Source organism: Epinephelus fuscoguttatus, linkage group LG4 (assembly GCF_011397635.1).
Source record: "Epinephelus fuscoguttatus linkage group LG4, E.fuscoguttatus.final_Chr_v1".
Classification (NCBI taxonomy): Eukaryota; Metazoa; Chordata; class Actinopteri; order Perciformes; family Serranidae; genus Epinephelus; species Epinephelus fuscoguttatus.
Window position 1 is genome coordinate 1,455,082 of NC_064755.1, and position 20,242 is coordinate 1,475,323.

At 40.4% G+C, this 20,242-nt stretch overlaps 1 protein-coding gene across 2 annotated transcripts in view; it reads left to right on the top strand.

Annotated features, from left to right (window-relative positions):
- ska1 (spindle and kinetochore associated complex subunit 1) overlaps positions 1-20,242 on the top strand; it is a 97,624-nt gene that overhangs the window by 1,772 nt on the left and 75,610 nt on the right. The window contains exons 2-3 of one of the 2 annotated variants that reach the window (XM_049574515.1): positions 953-1,074; positions 1,243-1,392. The gene's annotated coding sequence lies outside the window, so the exon portion shown is untranslated. Of the gene's footprint in view, positions 1-952; positions 1,100-1,242; positions 1,393-20,242 lie in introns of those variants that run through there. The other variant, XM_049574516.1, reaches the window with a different exon arrangement.

The following is a 20,242-nucleotide window of genomic DNA, read 5'->3' on the forward strand; positions in this document are numbered from 1 at the left end:
TGGATGAAGTGGGCATCAAATCAAGTTGTTACCTGAGAAATAGCTATCACAACTACATGAAAATATATACAGACGGGTAAAAAAATCAACAGGAACACGTGGGAATTGGTGTGTACAGCCCTGAGTCTAATATATCCATCTCCAAAAGATTGTCAGACTGACTATCAGCATATACAGCAGAAATGGTGGCAGTCATTATTGGGTTATAGGTGGTGGAAGAGGTCAGACCAGATAGGGTGGTGGTATGCACAATTCAGTGGCCATAGTGGAAAGTATTTAATCAACATCATCCGGAAGAGAAGATTTGCTCATTGACATTTACAGTTTGTTCAGAATACACAGGGGTGGTATACAGAAGTACAGTTCTGTTGGTTGCCAGCGCACGTGGGAATAGCAGGGAATGAGTGTGCTGACAAATTAGCAAAAACAGCTCTAGGAAAGGAAATAGCAGTACCAGTTCCACTAGGAAAAGGAGAAGGGAAAGCAGTGATAAAGAAGAAGGGATTGGAAACATGGCAGAAAAGGTGGAAGGAAGACCAGAAAGGACAGGGATACCACAAAATACAAAAGTCTATCATAATAAAGAATTATAAAGAAAGGAACAGAAGGGAGGAAAGAGTCATAACAAGACTAAGATTAGATCACACAGAACTAAATGGCACGCTGTATGTTACGGGGAAAAGGAATAGTGACAGGTGTGAGAACTATGGAGTATCGAAAACGCTCAACATATTCTACTGTACTGTAACATGTATGAAATAGAACGAGAAAGGCTACAGGATAAAGTCAGAGAGGCAGGACGTGAGTGGAATTTGACTGGGATACTGGGAACAGAGGGAGAGGGGGTTAAAAACACCAGGAAGGCACTTATTCATTTCTTAAAGGACACTAGGCTGTTGAGTAAGATTTAAGAAACAGGCTAAATGACATGATGTTGCACACTCTTGTACAGTAGGTGACGGTATACACCTGGAAGTTGTTTGCGATCCGCCAATAAATTGAGAGAAGAAGAAGAAGGAGGAGAAGAAGATGAAGAAGCAGAAGAAGAAGGAGATGTGGGAGATACAGAGAGGGGTAATAGATTACCCATATAACACTGGTTTGTTTTATAGAATATAGCGGTTGGCGTTTCTTTTCTTTTCTTTTTTCTTCTTTTTTAATTTTGTTTTGTTTCTTTATTATTTATACATGATATAATGTAATGTAAAACTAGATCCTGTCTTACATACTCCGGTCCAATAGGTGGCGGTATGCACCTTTAAAGTTGGTATTGCAATCCGCCAGAAAACACAAAGAAGAAGAAGAAGGAGGTGGCAGTGACGTCTCGGGTCGAGCGACATTTCAAATTGTGCTTGAACCGGGAACGCGGCGCAGCATCGAAGAACAGAACGTGTAAGTTACCACATTACTATTATCATTATTACCAGTGTTTGGTTTACGGCTACACACAGATAGTGCAGACCTAGTGGAGTCTTAGTTCGTGGGCACTCGCCTGTCTTGTTGACTGGTGTAGTAATGGCGTTTTTTTTGTTTTGTTTGTTTGTTTTACCGGAGGTTACCGTTAAAAATAAGATGCTAGCTGCATTATAAAACCAGATAAACTCGGAAGTAACTTAGCGGACCCAGTCAGCCCCAGACTTAACATCAAATTCTATTCAGTGGAAGTGTGTCGTGTTAAAATGTAATTCTTTTGACGACAATGAAGTTGACTTACGATTCGACAGATTGTTGTGCAGCAGTTGGTTCCGACCAAGCAATCTGACTGGAAAGGAGACGTGCTGATATACAGTCTAACGGACGGCACAGGGACTTCAAACGCTGCCTGTTGTATTCCACTTTACGGGTGTTCTGGGCCGTTAATTGCCATTTATTAGACTAAAAGACTTTGCAAAGAGGAACATATTTCCCCAATTAACATTTAAGTTAGATAATGAATGGTAGTCAGAAAAGGACGAAGGGACGGAAAGAAGCCTGGACACTTCACTACACATCTCCAGGGCCCTATTTCAGAAAGCAGGCTCAACAAACTCTGAGCTTAATCCCCATCTCCGAGTTGACAGAGTCTGAGCTGGGAAACTCTGAGTTTTCAGCTCCAGAACAGCTGTTCAAAATTAGTTCAATCAACTCTGGGTATGTTCAGCATGCGTGAAGCGCGTTCACGATGAGCACCAAACGACATCATCAGTGGAGTGCAGATAACATGATTTTCAGTGTCAGAAAGCGGAGTTAAAAGCAGAGCCACTTACTTCATCCCAACTGAATCAGAGATTTTCATGATCGCGAATGAAGACTTTGAACATGGAAAAAAAATTTATTACGGCAAATACAAAAATATTGTACAGACCGGTAAAAAAAGTTTGCTTATAGCCTACTTGTGCCATTCTTGCAATATTAGGATGAGGATAATTGAATTGCTGAATTGCTGTGAAATGATTTCCTATTCAAGTAATCTACTTTATTCTCAGATGGAGCTATGATGGAATGTCAGTCCCATAAATGCATCTTATTACACCGCAGAAATTTTTGAATACAAGAAAAGTATTCATAAATCATTGCATAATGTATCCACATAAGCCCCCTTTCCACCAACATTTCCTGGAACTTTTATTACCAGGAATTTATTTACCTGGGTAAAATAATTCCTGGTAATCTGTGTGGTTTGTGTTTCCACTACACCTCAAAGTTACGGATAATTTATTCAAATTAGCGTGATGATGATTCGGCCTGTGCCCTGTATTTGGCTCCCCCAGCTTGGCTGGTTACATGCAGGTGTAGAGAGTTGGGGCTGTTTGTCTCAGCCAGCAGCTCAGTTTAATAGTCTTTTATGATAAGTGTCAAACTAAGTTAGTCTACATACAGACAGCTGTCTTGAGCTTATTAGTAACAGTTTGCTATCAGCTGAACTAGCGTGCTGTCCTTGTGTAAGACATAACGTTAGTGTCGGTGGATCAGAGACTGTGGACGGAGCATATTGAATATCGCTGTCTGCATGTTTACGTGTTCATGCTTGCTGAACACGTATTGATAAAGTATTGGCTTCTTACTCGCTAAGGTTTAATTTCACTTACAGTAACGAGTGTAGCTGCCATCAACTCGAGTCATTTTCGAGTTATCTTCACTTCGTTTCCACTGTGTGTGTGTGTGTGTGTGTGTGTGTGTGTGTGTGTGTGTGTGTGTGTGTGCGCGCGCGCCGTTAGCACTTATCAATACTGCGGTCTTTCATAGTTAAGCCTCGGGCTAATTTAGCATGGGGTTTCGTTACCCATCCTTCATCTAAACAGAAACGAAGTGGAGTTTGTAGAAATTAAATAAAGTTTGCGGACACACTGACACGGAAGTGCGGAACGTTGCGTGTGTGTTCCACCAGTCAGCGTTTTTTGGCACACTGCTCCGCCCTTCAAGAATTCCAGGTAATCTGAAAAGTCCTACCCCCCTACTAGGTACTTTTTTCAGGGAAAGTTTGGGGTTGAGGGAAAGTTTTTTACCTGGGTAATTTCGGTGGAAATGTGGAGGTTTTTTTAAATCCCAGATAAATGAGAAAACTTCCTGCGGTGGGAAAGGGGCTATAGATTAATTTCTTATTAACACTGTAAAACCTGCAGTTCTGTGGAATTCCGCTGAGTATCCTTTCTGATTTATGCCCAAGGGAACTCAGTAGGGCTGTAGTTTCCTGGTCGACTTGTCGATTATTTGGTCGCTAAGCTCTCGTCCGACCAAATTCTCATTAGTCGAATAATCGCTGTGTTACTTTCTTAAGGAGAAAGGTGCTACATCAACAGCTTTCCAGGATTAATCCATTATTTCTTGCAGCGGGGTGACAGGCTAAGTTATCTGTGAAAATGGGGGTGTTTTCAAAACACCCCCGTTGTTGACAGAAAGTTGAACTGGCCTACCCTCACGCTCAGCGTCGCGGTGACGCAGACCTCCTGTCTGTTTCTGTAAGCTGACACCATTTCCCTCAGTGGAAACGAAGCTTGTATTTACTTGCATTTCACAGATAAGAAACAATAAATTGTGAAGACAGTAAAGCCTCTACTAAAATAGCATTATAAGACTTGTGTGTGATTTATCCTTTAGGGATTTATACTTCGGGATTTATCCTGGCTTAATATGAGCAGAGGAAATCTCCGCTTGTCGCTAGGCTAATGTATACCATGTAAAATGCCGTAGGCTGGCACTAATAAGGTTAGCATGTTGTATTTGCTTGGAAAACGTGTTTAGTATAAGGCAGTTGTTTTGTCGGTGAATGTTGTGAGTTGTAATGGAGCCAAATTGTGTGCCGTTACCTTTGTTGAATGTTGCTGTTGTTTCTGGTTTTATATGAGAAGAGGAAAAGATCGCTAGACGCTAGGCTAATTTATACAATGTAAAATGCCATAGACTTGTGCTAATATTGTTAGCATGTTCTAACGGTGGGGGAAATGTGTCCAGATAAAGACAAGTGTTTGTCTGTCAGTTCTGCGATTTATAGTGAAGCCAATTTGCGTACTTGTGTTTAAAATGGTCTCTATTAAGCCATATTTAATGTGTGTTTTGAATCAACTATATAAATAAACTTTGACTTGAACTAAACTTTACAGCACTTAATAGAGTCCTCCACTGCTGACTAGTGTTTTGGAGGTGTAACTGCAGAGTGACACAGACACACCACTGCAGAAGAAAAAATAACGTGCAGATTTTTTTCCCCCCCACGACTAATCGATTAGTTGAAGATTATGTGCGACTTTAGTCAACCAAGAATTTCTTTGGTTGACTACAGCCCTAGAAACCACAAAACAGGCAAAAGTCTTTTCAGAGCCAGAGTCACTTTTCTTAAGGCCCGACAAACTGTTGCCTCGCTGATGTGTTCAGTGTCTCTGATGTTATAAAGAAAATGGCCGCTGCTGAAGAATCAAAGGGCAATGCATAAAATTTACTCCTATGATCATGGAAATCCGCAATGTGTAATATTTGATATATGGGTGGTTGATGTGATTTTCTTTTTCTTCTAAAATGCAAGTCAAATTACATATCGTTGTATTACTTAATATGTCTATAATTCAAAACTGAGTGAGGCCCATCCATTTTCTTATTAATTTAACTTTATATACAATTTTTTGTGTGGTAGTCCTAATAATTGTCCTCTGGTGTGACATAAGTTGTAATGATAATATTTAATTCAGGGATTGTCAGACAAAGAAGAAAAATATTCTTGATCATTATCAGTTTGTCCTGATTATATTTCCACAACAATAGCAACCAATTTAAATTCACAATCACATTTTTCTCTCACTGAATAGTGTACAGATACGGTCTTGTCATAGAAGTTTGAGTTATAGTCATTATAATTAGGGCTGGGCGATATGACCAAAATCTCATATCCCGACATAACTCATTTTATATCCTGATAACGATATATATATCCCGATATAGCACATTTTCTGTAAATTCAATGAATGAATAGTTTATGTAATTTTATATAACAAATATTGGTAATGGTGGGTATATAAAATAACAAATTGAACACTTCTGAGTTTAAAGTGTAGCAGCAAAGTATGGCTCACAATATAACAAGTAAAAAACAACACTCAAGTTTGAAATCCAAATGTAAAAATGGAACACAAGTTCCAAGTTGAAAGTGCAGCAGCATAATCAGGCTCACAATATAAATTCAAAATCTAAGTAGAAAAAAAACACTTCAAGTTTCAATGGTAGCAGCAACTTAAAATAAATACAGACATAAAGAAAATATTGGTATACAAAATACCAAATGTAAACATGGAACCCTTCCAAGTTTAAAGTGCAGCTGCTAAATAAGGATCACAATATATTCAAAAATATATATACTGTATAATATAACAAATAAACAAAACTCCTTCACGTAGCATGGATATGAAAGCATCCAAAGATTTAAAAAAAGAAATAAATCAGATATTTGGCAGCAACATTTCAATTTTTTTGCCTTGTGTTGCTGAATCTCAGGCTTCTACAGGTTGAGTGCTAGGAATACAAGCTGGTCAACTCTTGCTGGTTTAAGTGCTGACCTCTGGCATGTAACAATGTTCCCACTTGTGCTGAATGCCCGCTCTGATGGGGAACTTGTTGCAGGGATACACAAGTATTTCCTTGCTAGCTTGGCCACTTGGGGGAAATGTGCCTCATGCTGTCCCAACCATTCCAGTGGGTCTGTGTCTGGACCAGCGTCCAGTTGGAGATAGAGGTTGAGTTCCTTTTCAATGGACTCTCTGCTTGACTGATGGCCTGCCTGGCCTGCTGCTTTTTTAAAGTAGCTGCTCAAACTCTTCTTCTTCTTAGCAGTCTGGCTCATCCTCATCTCTGGCAGCTGTAGCTGGTGGAAGGGGGGCTGCCTCTACTTCTTCAGCCACAAGCCTCTGCAGCTCTGCAGCAGCTCTTGTCTTCATGTAGTCCACCCTCTCTTGTTTGATATATGTGGTTTTAAAACGAGGTTGTCTGGTCATCATACTTCTCATTTAGGTAGGGTTAGTATGCTCTCTTTGATGGTTGTGGTGAGTGGAATGTCATCATCCTGATGCTTGAGTATCTGGTTGTTGAACAGATGGAGGACAGGTTTCAAGTAGGAAACACTTGGGTAGTGCTCCCCAGACAAGGTAAACTCCTTGAGAGGACTCAATGCCTTGTTCATGGACTCCAGCACGTCCATGTCCTGCCAAGTTGGGACCAGGTGACGTGCTTTCTTGTCTGCACGGAGGACGTGTGAGATAGCTTTCTCCTGCTCGATGATCCTTTCAACCATCTCTTGCATAGAGCCCCACCTGGTAGGGGTTTCTGTGATCAGCTGATGAGGGGGCAATGGTGGCTTTTGTTCTGCTTGAGCCTTGGCCAGTTCCCGTCTTCTCTTCCATGAATTGTAGAAGGCAGCCACAATCTTCCTGCAGACACCGACTGCTCGTTCCACTTGGGGTAGTTTCACACTCCTCCCTGTGTAAATAAAATAAAGGAAAAGTAAATGTAATGTCTAATCTATACATTTATATATTACACTGTACAGGACAGGACAGTAAATGTATTTTATTTACATATATACTGTATTTATATATATATATATATATATATATATATATATATATATATATATATACAGTACAGGCCAAAAGTTTGGACACACCTTCTCATTCAATGCGTTTTCTTTATTTTCATGACTATTTACATTGTAGATTCTCACTGAAGGCATCAAAACTATGAATGAACACATGTGGAGTTATGTACTTAACAAAAAAAGGTGAAATAACTGAAAACATGTTTTATATTCTAGTTTCTTCAAAATAGCCACTCTTTGCTCTGATTACTGCTTTGCACACTCTTGGCATTCTCTCGATGAGCTTCAAGCACATCTTAGCACTTGTTGGCCCCTTTGCCTTCACTCTGCGGGCTGGTGACTCGGATGAACTTATCCTCAGAAGCAGAGGTGACTCTTGGTCTTCCTTTCCTGGGTCAGTCCTCATGTGTGCCAGTTTCGTTGTAGCGCTTGATGGTTTTTGCGACTCCACTTGGGGACACATTTAAAGTTTTTGCAATTTTCCGGACTGACTGACCTTCATTTCTTAAAGTAATGATGGCCACTCGTTTTTCTTTAGTTAGCTGATCGGTTCTTGCCATAATATGAATTTTAACAGTTGTCCAATAGGGCTGTCGGCTGTGTATTAACCTGACTTCTGCACAACACAACTGATGGTCCCAACCCCATTGATAAAGCAAGAAATTCCACTAATTAACCCTGATAAGGCACACCTGTGAAGTGGAAACCATTTCAGGTGACTACCTCTTGAAGCTCATGGAGAGAATGCCAAGAGTGTGCAAAGCAGTAATCAGAGCAAAGGGTGGCTATTTTGAAGAAACTAGAATATAAAACATGTTTTCAGTTATTTCACCTTTTTTTGTTAAGTACATAACTCCACATGTGTTCATTCATAGTTTTGATGCCTTCAGTGAGAATTTTATGGTGCAATACAAGTGACCACCAACAAGACATACAAACGGAGCATAAGACACAGCACAAGACAGCGGGGAGAACTAGACTTAAACAAACAGAAACAAAAGGGGAAACAAATGGTAAAATACCATATATTAGTGGCAACACACAAACAAACATAACCAACATAACAAAGCATTTATGTACATTTATGTAATTATTATAATCAGAGAATGAAGACCATTTAAGTTGAAAAAGTGTGTGTGTGTGTGTGTGTGTGTGTGTGTGTGTTAGGGCTGCACGATGTTTTCTCTTTTTTTAGAACATGGAAACTTTTGTTTTGCTTCAGAAACGCAGCTCTGAAGAGAACTCTTTGCTCCGCTCCGCTCGCCTCTCAGCAGCAGGAGGATTTATGCCTGGTACACATTACACAACTTTTCTGCCCCTTCTGAAAGTCACTATGTCACATTACACGATCGTGGAGTCATAAAATTGTGCCGTGACTTGGCCGACAGACATGACACACTGCACGATGGTCCACACCAATTATCCCCGGTTGTCTTTCACGATGTGTGTGATGTCATCGGGTTATTCTTGTCCTATTTTTATTACTTTTACTATTATTTGAGTCACTGTGTCTGTTCATGTGCCAGCCGACATGTTGTTGTAGCCACCTAAAAAGCACCAGCAGATGGCAGGAGCTACATTTGAAGTAGTGCTGCTTGATTATGGAAAAATCATAATCACGATTATTTTGGTCAAAATTGAAATCACAGTTATGCAAACAATTATGCGGCGCACGTGATGACTTATTTGACAGCATGTCATTTCTGTCTCCACATGGTCGCATGTTTACAATTCTCCTCTGCTCTTTGTATTGCGCATGGTGGATTTTGGCCCTGATGCGTGTGCGTGTGCGCGTGCACACACACACACACACACACACACACAGGCCAACCTCTCTCGCTCTCCCTCTGCCATTTTCTGCACGCTGTTTTTGAAATCTTCAATGATCACCTGCCCCTCACATTATTCGATTTCACCCACTTGACTGGCTCGTGGAGTGAATAGAGGAGAGGAGGGGAGTGGGCAGTATTGTGCACGCGCGACTTCCGGGTGCGTTTGATTTGTAAATGACGGCGTGATGTATTAACTTTATCAAGGTAATGGGAGCAGATAAAAAGTAAAAATGTAAAGATACAGAGAGATTAATAAATAACGGCCCTTTTATAATGTAGTCTGTTTCAAATGAAGCTGGGAGCCTCTGCAGTTGTGGTGAATAAAAGCCCCGCCACTGTTTTTTTAATTTTCTTATTTTAAGTCATTTGGTGAAAATTCTTGTATTTTTTAATTTTACAATATATATTATTATCACAATGTCAGTTTTTTCAATATTGTGTGTGTGTGTGCGTGCGTGCGTGCGTGCGTGTGTGCGTGCGTGTGTGTGTGCAAAATGAGGGGGAGGGGGGAATGCTGCAATCCAAGATTGAGGAAAGTTTCTGTTACCTGAAGCCAAAAGTGTTGTATAGGTGAGCAGAGCCATATGGAGGTCGTTGTCTGTGGTGCCTAGAGTGCATTGTCAACATTTGTGTTGGAGAGACCCATTTTTTCATTTTGCTATATACATTGCTTATACATTGAGTGATGCGTGTCCTATGAAGGGTTTTAAACTGGATTAGTTGTAGATTTGTGTTTTTTGTCATTTCAAATAAATTTCCGCAGACCTGAATCCAGAGGCTGGTGTCGGAGAGGAGCGATAAATCTCTTTCCCATTTGGCTGTTGGAAGATGAATGGTGACGTCAGTGTTGGAAATTAATAGGGCTGGGTTAAACGATTATTTTTGTAATCGATTAATCTAGAAAATAGTTTTTCGATGCATCGATTAATCTAACGATTCATTTTTAAATCCGATTCGATTTCGATTCGATTATCTCCCCATAATTTGACCTATATAGCAATTAATGCTAATTTATCTCCATGAATAAAACGCAAATTTCTTCTTTCCAATATATTTTTATTATCAAGTTCAAAAATGAATTGTATTGAACAATACAACAATAAAGTGCACACAGTTGTAGTGCAGTGGAATCCTATAATAAAAAAATAATAAAATAAAACTTTCTTTCAATAAATAAAACTGCAAAAAACACAATCTGAACCAAAATCTTATCAACATAAAATAAATAAAAAATAACAGCAGCGGTGACAGCTGCAATTTACAAAACAACACAATGTGTGACAGCAGCAACTTAGCCTAATCATTTAAATCTGTGAAATAAATAACAAATAAATTCAAGTATTAGGCCTATTACAGTTAAGTGAACAGTAGTTTAACTTTTAGTAGTTATTGGAGCTCCCAGGACTTTACAAAGAATAATAAAATAAATAAAAATTTCTTTCAATAAATAAAACTGTTGTGCAAAAAACACAATCTGAATCAAAATATAAACATAAAATAAATAAAAAATAACCGCAGCTGTGTGTGTGTGTGTGTGTGTGTGTGTGTGTGTGTGTGTGTGTGTGTGTGTGTGTGTGTTCCTGCAAGAGCACTTGTGCTGCTCTGCTGCTCTCCTTTATCTTTCCCTCTTGCTTTCCACCACCACTCTCACTCCGTGCGTGTGTGTCTGCTCAGGTGTGTGTGTGTCTGTGTTGTAGTCATGTATTGGAGTGGAGGAATGTTAGCATCTCAACATGCTCAGCTGTCAGGCTTGCCCTTTTTTTGTTGACAATATGTCCAGCCACTGAAAAAAGCCTTTCAGATGGTGTGGATGTTGCTGGTACAGCTAAGTAGGATTTTGCTAAAGCAGCCAGTGTGGGGAATCTTGCCTCATTAGCCCTCCACCATTGAAGGGGGTCACTGTCCCTTGGGATGGGGTTTTCCCCAAAATACATCAGTGCTTCCTTCTTCACTGTGTCCTCATCATCCTGGTGGTCTGGTGCCTCATTGCTGTCTTCCTCCTCAGAATCCGAGCCCAACAAAGTGTCCAACACAGACCTCCTCTTTGGTGGTGGAGTCGCTGAGGCTTCCCCCTCCTGCTGCCCCACTGCTGCCTGCTGGAGTGCTCTCTGCTCCCTTTTCAGGTCAAGTGCAACACTCTGAACTTTTGCTTGGAGTTTCAGAGCATCCTCTTGAGAAAGGAACTTCAATTTTCTGAAACGTGGATCAAGGGCTGCAGCAAGGAGTGACACATTTTTTCCATCCTCTTGAAATGCAGATACCAGCGGGTGCCACCTTGAAAGAATTTTCTCTTCTGCATGGCTCTGGAAAAGGTTCACAGCAGCAGAATCAAAGGATCTGTTGTGGGTGGATTTCAGTAGACCTTTCAGCAGGGGTGGGAGAACAGAAGCTGTAACATATGATTGCCCACTTAGGAAAACAGTTGCTTGCTCATAAGGCTGGAGCACTTCCTTCAGCTCACTCAGAAGAACCCACTGATCATTTTTCAGATCCAGGTAATGTTTCCCACGGTGTGTGACTTCTGGGTCTGACAGTGTGGCAACCACTGGCCACCGCTGTTCTAATAAACGTTCAACCATGTAGTATGAACTGTTCCATCTGACAGCTACATCCTGGATCAGTTTATGCTCAGGTGTGCCCATTTGTTGTTGTTTCTGCTTGAGTTTAGTGCTAGCTGGCTCACTTTTCTTGATGTGCTTCACAAGGCCACGTGCTGCTGATAGTGTTCTATCAATCGTGGGGTCCTTCATTGCATGGTTTACAACCAGCTGCAACGTGTGCCCAGCACACCGGTAGGATGCAACTCCAAACTTCTCTTCAAGGATGCGGAGAGCTGCGACCACATTACTTGCATTATCATGCACAATTGCAAGCACGTTGTTTAATGAAATGTGGAATTTTTCTGCCACCTTCTCCACCCAGGAGGCAATATTTTCTGCCGTGTGCCACTCGTCAACTGGCAGTGTTGTCAGGTTGCAGGAGACAAGATTCCATTTCTCGTCGATGAAGTGACACGTTACTCCCAAGTATGCCTCTGTGACCATACTGGTCCAGGCATCGGTGGTTAGGGAGATTTTCGAATTCACCGCCTTTTAATTTGTTCCGTAGTTTCTCCACTGATGTTTCATACTTTTCCTCCATCATACTAGTGAAGTGGCGCCTGGACGGCAGACTGTAACCTTGATTAAAAGTGGTGAGCATTTCTTTAAATCCCTCGCCCTCAATGATAGCAAGAGGCCTCATGTCCTTTACAATCATCGAAAGGATGCTCTCAGTAAGTGCAGCAGCCTCCTGGGGGGTGCAGGGGGTGTGTTTTTTTTTTTCCGTCTGATAGTAGTCCTCCAAACTTTTCTGCTTATCCCTGTCCCTGAAAACATAAATCACAAACACAGTGCACAGGTTAATAAAAATATATATTTCTAAATGATCTGCCCATATCAATAAAATATAATAATAATAGTAATAATAATAATAATAATAATAATACATTAACCTAAAAGTTGAAAGTTAGAAAACAACAATGAATGTTGTATTTAAAAAAAAAAAGACAAAGAAATTTAAAAAAAAACTAACTTTAGCGTGTATTTGAGGAGTGTGTGTCTGTGTCAGTTAAAAAAAAAGTGTGTCAGCAAGAGGCAAGTGTGTGTGTGTGTGTGTGTGTGTGTGTGTGTGTTTAAGTGGGCACATGTTCTGTGTGTGCGAGGCTGGAGCACAAGTTATGTGGTGCAGTTTGGATGAATGACGGGGTTAATCATTGCAAACAAGGAAAGAAAAAAAAGTTGAAAACTTACGGTGTCTTCTCCTCCACACAAGCAGCTCCCGGGTGCCTCCTCTTAAAGTGCTGGTGCATCGCAGTAGTGCTTTTATGGTATGCTATCTCTATTTTGCACAGGTCACAGACCACCGAATTGTTACCTTTAGGTGTAAAGTACTCCCATACTTTTGACATCCTATTACAAGATCTTTTCTTCTCCCCTGACTCGCTGCTACTCGATGCCGCGGCCGCCGCCATTTTTTGATTCTGAGTGACGACGCATCGACGTGCAGTTTTTACGTCGACGCGTCGTCCCAGCCCTAGAAATTAATTTATATAAGAAGAGAGAAGAGAATTTTAGTGGATGCAGAATATTTCATGATCTGTGTTGGGGGTGGTTGAAGTGGATTATTTATTATGTTGATTTCATTCTTAATGATTGATTTCATTTGAAAATACTGGAGAAAGTTTCCCCCTCTGACCCGATACCTCTGGATCAGGTCTTTACATGATATAAAGGAATTATCTTGAAATAGGTGGTGAAGATGTGTGATTCCCTTTTGTTCCCATGTGCTGAAGTGAAGGGAGGATTTATTGTACTAAAAATCCGGGTTGTGCCAGAGGGGGGTGTACATGCAAGGGGATGATTGTGATTTATCAATTTCAAGTGTTTTCCACCGGGCTATCAGAGTTGAGGAAATGAGTGGGTTTTTAAAACAACTGTGATGCTTGATATTTGGGCCAATGAAAGGTAAATCAGATACTTTAATATTGTTGCATTCTGCTTGTTCTATTTTACAGTATCTCACATAAGTGAGTACACACCTCCCATTTTTGGAAATATTTCATTATATCTTTTTATGGGACAGCACTATAGAAATGACACTTTGATATAACTTAAAGTAGTCAGTGTACAGCTTGTATAGTATTATAGATTTACCTTCCTCTGAAAATTACTCAAAACACAGCCATCAACATCTTAACAGCTGGCAACATAAGTGAGTACACCCCACAGTGATCATGTCCAAATTGTGCCTAAAGTGTCAATGTTTTATGTGCCAACCATTATTATCTAGCACAGTCTTAACCTTTTTGGGCATGGAATTCACCAGAGCTCACAGGTTGCTTCAGGAATCCTCTCCCACTCCTCCATGATGACATCATGGAGCAGATGGATGTGAAGACACCTTGCGCTACCCCACCTTCAGCTTGAGGATGCCCCACAGGTGCACAGGTGAGTTTAGGGCTGGATACATTCTTGGCCAGTCCATCACCTTTCCCTTCACCTTCCTCAGCAAGGCATTTGTCATCTACTAGGTGTGTTTTGGGTCATTATCATGTTGGAAAACTGCATTGCGGCTCAGTTTCTGAAGAGGGACGATCATGCTCTGCTTGGAATTCATGTTTCCCTAAATGAACCGAGCTCCCCAGAGCCGGAAGCACTCATGCAGCCCCAAACCTGTTTTCAACTGTAGCCTTGCTGTGATTTTTTTCCATGATAAACACATTTTTTACCCTGTCTCTCCATTGCAGTATGCTAGGAGGCTGTGGCTTCAACCAGGAAGCTGTTATTGTCTTTTTTGCTATCAGCAGCAGGATTCTCAGTAAATATTTAGAGTTCTTATCAGTCATATTGTCAGGGATTATACCCAAAATGTAAAGCGCTGGTTCCAGAGGAAAATTAATACCCATAATCTGTTTAATCTCCGTTTGAATATTCTTCCAGAAATCCTGTATTTTTGGGCAATCCCAGAATATATGAGTGGAATCACCCACTGCTCCACACTCCCTCCAGCATAGATCAGTTGTGTTGCTATATTTCGACGTAATGAACGGAGTGTAAAAGTACCGCATTTTCACTTTCCAATCAAATTCCCTCCATGTTGGGCTATTAGTTAGTTTATGTCCCTCTTTAAATGTTTCCTCCCACTCTTCTTCTGTTATTATGATATTCGCTTCCAGCTCCCATTTTTCTTTGATATCCAAGTTCTTATCATCGGATTCGTGTTGAAGTGCTTTATAGATTTTTGATATAACCCCTTTTTTTGACTTGTCCTCTGAGAACGACCATAACATTTCCTCTAATTTAGATGGTGTCTTATAGATGTTCTCCCATTCCTGGTGTTTCTGTAGATAATCTGTTAGCTGTAAGAATTTGTAAAAGTCATGAGCTGGTAAATTAAATTCTTTTTGAAGTTGTGTGAATGATTTCATTGTTTGTCCCTGAAACATTTGATCAATATATATTAGCCCCTTGTTAGCCCATTTGTTAAATCCTGAGTCTATGGTAGATGGTACAAAATCTGGGTTCTTTGCTATTTTAGTATCCCTGCTTACAGAATTTGACAGTTTCAGCTTCTTTGGTACTGCTGACCAGGTTTTCATTGTTCCCCTTATCCACTCGTTACCCATCCCAAGTCTCTTCCGAGCCCTTTCGTTTAAAAATGGGAGTGATTTTAAAGGTACATTTTGACATGCATGTTGCTCCATCTCCACCCACACTGAATCTTTCTCTTTAGTGATCCACATAATTAAGGCTCTGAGTTGTGCTGCCCAATAGTAGTTTCTTAAATTAGGTAGGTTCAACCCTCCCTTCTCTTTTTTGCTGAGAAGCGTCTTGTATTTAATTCTCGCTTTTTTATTTTGCCATAAGAATTTTGATATGATTTTGTCCAATTTTTTTTTTAGAAAAGCTCCAGAAATCACAATAGGCAACGACTGGAACAAAAACAACAATCTTGGCAGTATATTCATTCTTACTGCTTCTACTCTTCCCACCAGAGTCAATGGTAAAATCTCCCATCTAGCAAAATCACCCTTTATCTCAGTTATCAATTTCCCATAGTTAGCTTCAAATAGCTGTGCTGCACCAGAAGTAATAATTATACCCAGGTATCTAAACCCTTTTTCGGGCCATTTAAAATGGACCTTTTCTTTAAGTTCCAATGGACATTCTCCTGAGAGCATCACAGCCACTGACTTGGCTTCATTTGTCAAATACCCTGATATTTCACCATATTCTTTCAGGTTATCTAGTAGAGCTGGTATAGACGTGGAGGGCTCCGTTACATATGTTAATAAATCGTCTGCAAATAACGATGTTTTGTGTTCTATGCCCCTTTCATCTTTTATTCCTTTTATGTTTTTATTTTGTCTTATTGACTCTGCTAACGGTTCAATACTTGCAGCAAACAGCAGCGGACTCAGGCAATCTCCTTGCCTGACTCCTCTTTCGAGGTAGAAAAAGTCTGAGCAACAGCCATTGACTCTGATCTGCGATTTGGGATTTTTATAAACCATTTTTACCCAGTCTATAAACGTTGAATGAAATCCAAAAACCTCCAGTGTTTGATATAAGAAGTTCCACTTCACACAGTCAAACGCCTTTTGTGCATCTAGGCTAAGCAGCATGGTAGGTTGGAGGTTGTTTTTAGCACATGATATAAGATTTAATGTTCTCCTAATATTGTTAGCCCCCTGTCTCCCCGGGATAAACCCTGTTTGATCTGGTTTGATTAATTTAGTTATATGTTTTTGCATTCTCTGTGCTAGTATGTTTGTTAATATTTTTAAATCATTACAGAGCAAGCTGATAGGTCTATCTCCCTCACATGAAGTCGGATCTTTGCCCTCCTTATGTAGCACGGAAATTATGGCTTCTGACCAAGTATCTGGGGGATTTCCTGTTGACAGAGCATAGTTAAAAACTTTACATAATACTGGTGTTATCTCTTCTGCAAAATATTTATAAAATTCTCCTGGGAAGCCATCTGTACCTGGGGAGTTGTTACTTTTAAGGGTTTTTATAGTGTCGTCTATTTCTTGTGATGAAATTGGTTTTATCATTTCAGATGCTTCTTCTGCCATTAATGCTGGTAAATGTAGTTTTTTAAAGAATTCTTGTGTTTTGGTCTCAATGACATTAGACTGAGTCGCTGTATAAGTTTTTATAATATTCCGCAAAGGCCTCTGAACTGGGAACTGGGATGTCTTATTTTTGTGACTGTTCTATTTGTTTGAGCTTTACACAGTTGGAAAGCCAGTAACCGGCTTGCCCTGTTGCCCATCTCATAATATCTTTGATTTATAAAACGAAGAACTCCTTCTGCTTTATATGTTAAAAGTTCATCCAAATCACGCCTATTTTTTTTTAATTTGAGGAGAATGGAGTTGTTAGATGTCCTTTTATGTTCTAACTCCAACTCTCGGATTTTGCTTTCTAGCTTTCCTTGCTGTTCCAATCAGGCTTTTTTCAATCTGGATGTTATTTCTATTATTTTCCCTCTTATGACTGCTTTTCCTCCCTCCCACAGAATTGATGGTGAGACCTTGCCGTTGTCATTTATTTGAAAGTATTCCTTTAAATTTTGCTTTAGTTCTTTGACGACCTTTTCATCTGATAGGATTGACACATTGAGTCTCCAGTACCTAAAGAAGGATTCCCTGCCCAACTCAAGAGATAGTATGATAGGGGCGTGGTCACTTATAGTTATGGACTCTATACTGCAGTTCCTGACTTTGTGTATCTGTTGTTTTGACACACAAAAAAAGTCTATTCTCGAATAACTACCATGTGGGTTAGAATAGAAGGTAAAATCCCTTCCCTTAGGATTATTGTCTCCATGGATCAGTAAGGCCTAATTCTTTTATAACATTATTTAGTACTCTGGATTTTTTTTGTATTAGGTCCCCTCTCTGATGGCAACCTGTGTAACTTACCATTCTGTATGGTATTGAACCCCCCCCCCCCCCAATAATTATCATCCCTTGACCATTACTGGTAACTATATTAACTATGTTTTTAAAAAATGATTCATTTTCTTCATTTGGGGCATAGATGTTTAATATCGAAATAGTCATATCTCCTATCCACCTTATTTTTCACGGAAAAACGAAGGCAAAACAGAACGCCAGCTTCCGTTTTTTTGTGCGACACTTCCGGTCCGGCACTCTTACCACTGTGTAAATGGGAATCGCCTTGTTGTTTGCCTTGCTGAGTTTAGCTGTATATATATATACATATCACATTTTTCACGTCACTGTATCACCGTTTAGACAAATCTGATGTTTGTAAAGTCTATAAACACAATGACTGAACAAACATTAGTATTTTCTCTGTGTGTAATTAATAACATGGTTATCGTAGATTAGCTGGGCTAACCGTTAGCTGTTAGCCGTTAGCCGAGTCTGTAATAACTCACTAAACTCACAAAGTGGCCTGTGAAAAAAAAAATTCTCCAGCGGATGTCTTAGTTACAACATGATTGAGCTAATTGGAGTAGTTTCATGTCGTATCCGACAACGGGAGGCTTTTAATGGATGGCGATCCTGATGTTAGCTTTGCTGCTAGTGTTAACGTTAGCTGTCCCTGTCAGCTGCAGCCACTGATGCTGTCTAAACATCGTGATTTCCCAAAACTAAATAAATACCACACATAGCAACACAACACTGCTTTGCTAGCTCAATCATGTTGTAACGGCTGGATGGTTGATGCGTATGTGCTGATTCAGGTGCTATCAGAGCCGATCCGTGTATCACTATGGCTTCATGATCAACTCAGTCAATTAAAACAACCCGTCCTGTGTTAGGAGTGTATGTCGCCGACAGAAAGAAAGAAAGAAAGAAAGAAAGAAAGAAAAGGGTACACCTCACATATTTATTTCTCACAGTTGCACACACGTTTGGCTGGCATGCAGAAGCACCGTCTGTGTGTCGAGGGTGTGAGCTGCAGCTTCAGCTGCTCAGGTAGAGAGGCTTAGCCCAGTGTTTTTTTTTTTGCTGATTCGGTTCTGCAGGTTCTCTGCTGGTACACTGGAGACGGGGATCAAGCAGTTTGTCTCACTCGGGATAGATTGTGCTTTTTTGGTTCATAGTTTATGATTGACGTGCGATTTATTCGCGTTTAGAGGGAATAAATTTCCGTTATAACGGAAACGTGGACACAGTTATCTATACAAAATACCCAGACTAACTAACTAACTGATTGACTAACATAAACAACTAAAAATTGAAAAAAACATAGCTTGCACCGTTAGCTCCGGTAAGGGAAAGCATGAGGGAAAGCGGCTGACCGGAAGTCACGCACAAAAAAACGGAAGTTGATCACTATTTACTTCCGTGTTTGAAAATAAGGTGGATTGTGCCAACCACCATGATATATCTTCCCATATCATCTTTAATCACTTTCTCTGCAGAAAATGGTAGGGATTTATTAATTAGTATGGCCACCCCCCTTTTCTTGCCATATGAAGCATGAAATACTTGGTTTACCCATTCCCTTTTCAGTTTTTTATGTTCAATCTCATTCAGGTGAGTTTCTTGTATTAGTGCAATTGCACATTGTAGTTTCTTCAACTGACTCAATATTTTCTTCTCTTAATGGGATGATTTAAACCGTGCACATTATAAGAAACAAGGTTCAACCTATTCATGATACTTTAAGATGTAGGCCATCAGCTCTGTTCCTCCTGTAAATCAAAACAACTGTGCAAAATGGTACACAGCGAAAAAACGAACAAACAATACACATCTCCCTCTGAACTAATATACAACAATAACATACTATGACTCCCAAAAGTCCCATCCTCAGAGAGATGCGGCGAAGTCTCTCTGGGGAAATACCACAATGTGCACCTGCAACTTCCCAGTTGTAATTAGGCTAAGTTGCTACTTACTCAGATTGAGCTCCAGTTTTGCTCATTCAACCAATTTTGACATTAATTTGTATAAGTAGTACTTAAATCCCATAACTAGCTCCTTTTAAACTCTTTGAGCATTGTATTAGACAGATATTCAGATTGTCCACATTATATATACTTCAGGATTGTCTCTTATTTTCACTTTTAGTTCCAGACTGTTGTCCAGTCTTTACCACTGTGAACCTCAGAGTTCACTGAATGAGGGCTTATAGATCTGCCTCTGTGATGCGTGGCTGTCTCCTCTTCCCCTTCTGTCCTGTCCCCGTTGTCCAGCTGCCCTGCATCTTCACTCTCTGTAGTTTCTCCCACTCGTCTTCCTCCACATGAATCCCCATGTCTTTCAGCATGGGTGCAGCCTCCATCAGTGTGGTGAATGTCTTAGTCCCTTTTCCAGAAACACCTTCAGTTGCGCAGGATATGGAGATTGTGCCTTTATGTTTTTCTCCTTCAGTTTTTTTATTACATCCCGCACTTGTTTCGTGTTCTTCTGTATCTCGGTAGTGTAGTCTTGGTTGAAGTAGATGGTCCGTCCCTCATATGTTATTTTTTGTTTCCATGCTTGCTGTATGATGCGGTCCTTCACCTGGTGATCTATGAAGCGGGCAATGATGGCTTGCGGGGGGGCTGCGCTCTCTTTCGGTTTGGCAATCAGCGAGCAGTGCACTCTTTCGATGCGGATGCCCACGGCCGCTGGGATCTGTAGTGATGAACGGATGAAGTCCGTCACAAATCCTATGATGTCATTTTTCTCAGAGCCCTCCGGGATGCCGTGTATCCGAATGTTATTCCGTCTCGATCTTGATTCCAAGTCGTCACATTTTGTAGCTAATATTGCCTCTTGGTGAAGAAGAAAGGCGACTGATCTTTCCAGCTGCGCTGCCCTGTCTTCAGTCTCCCCCAA